The sequence below is a fragment of the Taudactylus pleione genome, unplaced genomic scaffold (assembly GCF_031769625.1).
Source record: "Taudactylus pleione unplaced genomic scaffold, aTauple2 ptg000021l, whole genome shotgun sequence".
NCBI lineage: Eukaryota > Metazoa > Chordata > Amphibia > Anura > Myobatrachidae > Taudactylus > Taudactylus pleione.
The window spans coordinates 15,805,001-15,812,500 of NW_028284423.1; the positions used below are offsets into that span (position 1 = coordinate 15,805,001).

Consider the following 7,500-nt stretch of genomic DNA (forward strand, 5'->3'; position numbering starts at 1 on the left):
AATTTCTATAGGTTTGTTGCTAAGAATTTGTATTTTCTTAGTTCTGTTTGGCCTCCCAAAATATAAAGTCACAATATGTTCTGATGTCACTATAACTGACCAAATTGGAGATTTAGAAGATCAAAGTTCCTTTTTGAGCATGCTCACAGTTTACACCTATGTAAACTCTGCAATCAAGCCCAGAATAATAACTCCAAAGCATCACCATAACTATACATATTAATTTTTTATCCTATAAGACAACATATATAGTACAAACACCTATACTTTCTGACTGCAATGTGAATGGTTTTAAAATCTTGTACGCAATTGGGGGTATAGCTCAGTGGTAGAGCATTCAACTGCTGATCAAGAGGTCACTGGTTCAAATCTGGGTGCCCCCTTTACCTAGCTTTTAATGTGTAAAGGTACTGAATCAATTTGCAGTTTACAGCTAGTTTGAAACTCAAGTACAGGAAAAGCTAACACAAGTAAGAGCAAGAAAACAAAAAAAGTGAAACTTTAACATTATATACTTCCTCATAGCACAGTTAGAGTGGTAGATTTCATTTTTTTGATAGAGATTTTTACAGAAATCTATAATTTATAGAAGGCAAATATAAAGGACCTACCTAGTTTCTCTTAAAAAAGTACTTTCTTTCCCAAATGGTTAAAAATGAAGAAGTAGGAGAAGCCTTATTGCAATATCAGTCTGAGTTCAATCCCTAATCCCACCTACAGTTCCAGAACCTCGATTTAATTTCTGTCCTTTCTATAGTAATATATTTAGAATAGTATAATATAACTGAGCATGAAACATGTGTACTTTAATACTCACCCTCATTGATAATTAAATAAGGAAAAGCATCACTTAAATAGTGATACTTTAACATTATAAACTTCCTGATAGCACAGTTAGAGTAGCAGATTTCATTTATTTGATAGCAATTTTTACAGAAATCTATAATTTATAGAAGGCAAATATAAAGGACCTACCTAGTTTCTCTTAAAAAAGTACTTTCTTTCCCAAATGCTTAAACTGAAGAAGTAGGAGAAGCCTTATTGCAATATCAGTCTGAGTTCAATCCCTAATCCCACCAACAGTTCCAGAACCTCAATTTAATTTCTGTCCTTTCTATAGTAATATATTTAGAATAGTATAATAGAACTGAACATGAAACATGTGTACTTTAATACTCACCCTCTTTGATTATTAAATAAGGAATTATTAAGCAATTACACTGCAGTATTCTGGAACTGTTGTTGTAATTGGGGTTTGATCTCATATTCATTTTGCAACTAGGCCATTCGAGTTTATGCATCAAACATTAATTTTGAACACCTGAGCCCACAAGCCCAAAAATCAAAATGTCCTATTTTATTAGCAATAATATACTGTTGTCAGATACTTTTTGAAATAATTTATATAGGTTTGTTGCTAAGAATTTGTATTTTCTTAGTTCTGTTTGGCCTCCCAAAATATAAAGACACAATATGACCTGATATCACTATAACTGACCAAATTGGTGCTTTAGATGATCAAAGTTCCTTTTTGAGCATGCTCACAGCTTACACCTATGTGAACTCTGCAATCAAGCCCAGATTAATAACTCCAAAGCATCAAAATAAATATACATATTAATTTTTTATCCTATATGACAACATATATAGTACAAACACCTATACTTTCTGACTGCAATGTGAATGGTTTTAAAATCTTGTATGCAATTGGGGGTATAGCTCAGTGGTAGAGCATTCGACTGCAGATCGAGAGGTCCCTTGTTCAAATCCGGGTGCCCCTTTTACCTAGCTTTTAATGTGTAAAGGTACTGAATCAATTTGCAGTTTACAGCTAGTTTGAAACTCAAGTACAGGAAAAGCTAACACAAGTAAGAGCAAGAAAACAAAAAAAGTGAATCTTTAACATTATATACTTCCTGATAGCACAGTTAGAGTGGTAGATTTCGATTTTTTGATAGAGATTTTTACAGAAATCTATAATTTATAGAAGGCAAATATAAAGGACCTACCTAGTTTCTCTTAAAAAAGTACTTTCTTTCCCAAATGGTTAAACTGAAGAAGTAGGAGAAGCCTTATTGCAATATCAGTCTGAGTTCAATCCCTAATCCCACCAACAGTTCCAGAACCTCAATTTAATTTCTGTCCTTTCTATAGTAATATATTTAGAATAGTATAATAGAACTGAACTTGAAACATGTGTACTTTAATACTCACCCTCTTTGATAATAAAATAAGGAATTATTAAGCAATTACATTGCAGTATTCTGGAACTGTTGTTGTAATTGGGGGTTGATCTTAGACTGATTTTGCAACTAGGCCATTCGAGTTTATGCATCAAACATTAATTCGAACATCTGAGCCCACAAGCCCAAAAATCAAAATGTCCTATTTTAATAGCAATAATATACTGTTGTCAGCTACTTTTTGAAATAATTTCTATAGGTTTGTTGCTAAGAATTTGTATTTTCTTAGTTCTGTTTGGCCTCCCAAAATATAAAGTCACAATATGTTCTGATGTCACTATAACTGACCAAATTGGAGATTTAGAAGATCAAAGTTCCTTTTTGAGCATGCTCACAGTTTACACCTATGTAAACTCTGCAATCAAGCCCAGAATAATAACTCCAAAGCATCACCATAACTATACATATTAATTTTTTATCCTATAAGACAACATATATAGTACAAACACCTATACTTTCTGACTGCAATGTGAATGGTTTTAAAATCTTGTACGCAATTGGGGGTATAGCTCAGTGGTAGAGCATTCAACTGCTGATCAAGAGGTCACTGGTTCAAATCTGGGTGCCCCCTTTACCTAGCTTTTAATGTGTAAAGGTACTGAATCAATTAGCAGTTTACAGATAGTTTGAAACTCAAGTACAGGAAAAGCTAACACAAGTAAGAGCAAGAAAACAAAAAAAGTGAAACTTTAACATTATATACTTCCTCATAGCACAGTTAGAGTGGTAGATTTCATTTTTTTGATAGAGATTTTTACAGAAATCTATAATTTATAGAAGGCAAATATAAAGGACCTACCTAGTTTCTCTTAAAAAAGTACTTTCTTTCCCAAATGGTTAAAAATGAAGAAGTAGGAGAAGCCTTATTGCAATATCAGTCTGAGTTCAATCCCTAATCCCACCTACAGTTCCAGAACCTCGATTTAATTTCTGTCCTTTCTATAGTAATATATTTAGAATAGTATAATATAACTGAGCATGAAACATGTGTACTTTAATACTCACCCTCATTGATAATTAAATAAAGAAAAGCATCACTTAAATAGTGATACTTTAACATTATAAACTTCCTGATAGCACAGTTAGAGTGGCAGATTTCATTTATTTGATACCAATTTTTACAGAAATCTATAATTTATAGAAGGCAAATATAAAGGACCTACCTAGTTTCTCTTAAAAAAGTACTTTCTTTCCCAAATGCTTAAACTGAAGAAGTAGGAGAAGCCTTATTGCAATATCAGTCTGAGTTCAATCCCTAATCCCACCAACAGTTCCAGAACCTCAATTTAATTTCTCTCCTTTCTATAGTAATATATTTAGAATAGTATAATAGAACTGAACATGAAACATGTGTACTTTAATACTCACCCTCTTTGATAATTAAATAAGGATTTATTAAGCAATTACATTGCAGTATTCTGGAACTGTTGTTGTAATTGGGGTTTGATCTCATATTCATTTTGCAACTAGGCCATTCGAGTTTATGCATCAAACATTAATTTTGAACACCTGAGCCCACAAGCCCAAAAATCAAAATGTCCTATTTTATTAGCAATAATATACTGTTGTCAGCTACTTTTTGAAATAATTTCTATAGGTTTGTTGCTAAGAATTTGTATTTTCTTAGTTCTGTTTGGCCTCCCAAAATATAAAGACACAATATGTCCTGATATCACTATAACTGACCAAATTGGAGCTTTAGATGATCAAAGTTCCTTTTTGAGCATGCTCACAGCTTACACCTATGTGAACTCTGCAATCAAGCCCAGATTAATAACTCCAAAGCATCACCATAAATATACATATTAATTTTTTATCCTATATGACAACATATATAGTACAAACACCTATACTTTCTGACTGCAATGTGAATGGTTTTAAAATCTTGTATGCAATTGGGGGTATAGCTCAGTGGTAGAGCATTCAACTGCAGATCGAGAGGTACCTGGTTCAAATCCGGGTGCCCCTTTTACCTAGCTTTTAATGTGTAAAGGTACTGAATCAATTTGCAGTTTACAGCTAGTTTGAAACTCAAGTACAGGAAAAGCTAACACAAGTAAGAGCAAGAAAACAAAAAAAGTGAATCTTTAACATTATATACTTCCTGATAGCACAGTTAGAGTGGTAGATTTCGATTTTTTGATAGAGATTTTTACAGAAATCTATAATTTATAGAAGGCAAATATAAAGGACCTACCTAGTTTCTCTTAAAAAAGTACTTTCTTTCCCAAATGCTTAAACTGAAGAAGTAGGAGAAGCCTTATTGCAATATCAGTCTGAGTTCAATCCCTAATCCCACCAACAGTTCCAGAACCTCAATTTAATTTCTGTCCTTTCTATAGTAATATATTTAGAATAGTATAATAGAACTGAACTTGAAACATGTGTACTTTAATACTCACCCTCTTTGATAATAAAATAAGGAATTATTAAGCAATTACATTGCAGTATTCTGGAACTGTTGTTGTAATTGGGGGTTGATCTTAGACTGATTTTGCAACTAGGCCATTCGAGTTTATGCATCAAACATTAATTTTGAACATCTGAGCCCACAAGCCCAAAAATCAAAATGTCCTATTTTAATAGCAATAATATACTGTTGTCAGCTACTTTTTGAAATAATTTCTATAGGTTTGTTGCTAAGAATTTGTATTTTCTTAGTTCTGTTTGGCCTCCCAAAATATAAAGTCACAATATGTTCTGATGTCACTATAACTGACCAAATTGGAGATTTAGAAGATCAAAGTTCCTTTTTGAGCATGCTCACAGTTTACACCTATGTAAACTCTGCAATCAAGCCCAGAATAATAACTCCAAAGCATCACCATAACTATACATATTAATTTTTTATCCTATAAGACAACATATATAGTACAAACACCTATACTTTCTGACTGCAATGTGAATGGTTTTAAAATCTTGTACGCAATTGGGGGTATAGCTCAGTGGTAGAGCATTCAACTGCTGATCAAGAGGTAACTGGTTCAAATCTGGGTGCCCCCTTTACCTAGCTTTTAATGTGTAAAGGTACTGAATCAATTTGCAGTTTACAGCTAGTTTGAAACTCAAGTACAGGAAAAGCTAACACAAGTAAGAGCAAGAAAACAAAAAAAGTGAAACTTTAACATTATATACTTCCTCATAGCACAGTTAGAGTGGTAGATTTCATTTTTTTGATAGAGATTTTTACAGAAATCTATAATTTATAGAAGGCAAATATAAAGGACCTACCTAGTTTCTCTTAAAAAAGTACTTTCTTTCCCAAATGGTTAAAAATGAAGAAGTAGGAGAAGCCTTATTGCAATATCAGTCTGAGTTCAATCCCTAATCCCACCTACAGTTCCAGAACCTCGATTTAATTTCTGTCCTTTCTATAGTAATATATTTAGAATAGTATAATATAACTGAGCATGAAACATGTGTACTTTAATACTCACCCTCATTGATAATTAAATAAGGAAAAGCATCACTTAAATAGTGATACTTTAACATTATAAACTTCCTGATAGCACAGTTAGAGTAGCAGATTTCATTTATTTGATAGCAATTTTTACAGAAATCTATAATTTATAGAAGGCAAATATAAAGGACCTACCTAGTTTCTCTTAAAAAAGTACTTTCTTTCCCAAATGCTTAAACTGAAGAAGTAGGAGAAGCCTTATTGCAATATCAGTCTGAGTTCAATCCCTAATCCCACCAACAGTTCCAGAACCTCAATTTAATTTCTGTCCTTTCTATAGTAATATATTTAGAATAGTATAATAGAACTGAACATGAAACATGTGTACTTTAATACTCACCCTCTTTGATAATTAAATAAGGAATTATTAAGCAATTACATTGCAGTATTCTGGAACTGTTGTTGTAATTGGGGTTTGATCTCATATTCATTTTGCAACTAGGCCATTCGAGTTTATGCATCAAACATTAATTTTGAACACCTGAGCCCACAAGCCCAAAAATCAAAATGTCCTATTTTATTAGCAATAATATACTGTTGTCAGCTACTTTTTGAAATAATTTATATAGGTTTGTTGCTAAGAATTTGTATTTTCTTAGTTCTGTTTGGCCTCCCAAAATATAAAGACACAATATGACCTGATATCACTATAACTGACCAAATTGGAGCTTTAGATGATCAAAGTTCCTTTTTGAGCATGCTCACAGCTTACACCTATGTGAACTCTGCAATCAAGCCCAGATTAATAACTCCAAAGCATCAAAATAAATATACATATTAATTTTTTATCCTATATGACAACATATATAGTACAAACACCTATACTTTCTGACTGCAATGTGAATGGTTTTAAAATCTTGTATGCAATTGGGGGTGTAGCTCAGTGGTAGAGCATTCGACTGCAGATTGAGAGGTCCCTTGTTCAAATCCGGGTGCCCCTTTTACCTAGCTTTTAATTTGTAAAGGTACTGAATCAATTTGCAGTTTACAGCTAGTTTGAAACTCAAGTACAGGAAAAGCTAACACAAGTAAGAGCAAGAAAACAAAAAAAGTGAATCTTTAACATTATATACTTCCTGATAGCACAGTTAGAGTGGTAGATTTCGATTTTTTGATAGACATTTTTACAGAAATCTATAATTTATAGAAGGCAAATATAAAGGACCTACCTAGTTTCTCTTAAAAAAGTACTTTCTTTCCCAAATGGTTAAACTGAAGAAGTAGGAGAAGCCTTATTGCAATATCAGTCTGAGTTCAATCCCTAATCCCACCAACAGTTCCAGAACCTCAATTTAATTTCTGTCCTTTCTATAGTAATATATTTAGAATAGTATAATAGAACTGAACTTGAAACATGTGTACTTTAATACTCACCCTCTTTGATAATAAATTAAGGAATTATTAAGCAATTACATTGCAGTATTCTGGAACTGTTGTTGTAATTGGGGGTTGATCTTAGACTGATTTTGCAACTAGGCCATTCGAGTTTATGCATCAAACATTAATTCGAACATCTGAGCCCACAAGCCCAAAAATCAAAATGTCCTATTTTAATAGCAATAATATACTGTTGTCAGCTACTTTTTGAAATAATTTCTATAGGTTTGTTGCTAAGAATTTGTATTTTCTTAGTTCTGTTTGGCCTCCCAAAATATAAAGTCACAATATGTTCTGATGTCACTATAACTGACCAAATTGGAGATTTAGAAGATCAAAGTTCCTTTTTGAGCATGCTCACAGTTTACACCTATGTAAACTCTGCAATCAAGCCCAGAATAATAACTCCAAAGCATCACC

The 7,500-nt window shown here is 32.5% G+C and overlaps 3 non-coding genes across 3 annotated transcripts; all 3 read left to right on the forward strand.

Annotated features, from left to right (window-relative positions):
• The first annotated feature begins 1,709 nt into the window (after positions 1 to 1,709).
• Positions 1,710 to 1,781, forward strand: TRNAC-GCA (transfer RNA cysteine (anticodon GCA)). The gene has a single exon. It is a non-coding gene; the product is annotated as a tRNA-Cys (tRNA).
• A 2,359-nt stretch (positions 1,782 to 4,140) lies between these two features.
• TRNAC-GCA (transfer RNA cysteine (anticodon GCA)) lies at positions 4,141 to 4,212 on the forward strand. The gene has a single exon. It is a non-coding gene; the product is annotated as a tRNA-Cys (tRNA).
• Positions 4,213 to 6,572: 2,360 nt separating this feature from the next.
• On the forward strand, positions 6,573 to 6,644 carry TRNAC-GCA (transfer RNA cysteine (anticodon GCA)). Its single transcript has one exon. It is a non-coding gene; the product is annotated as a tRNA-Cys (tRNA).
• The last annotated feature ends 856 nt before the right edge of the window (positions 6,645 to 7,500 follow it).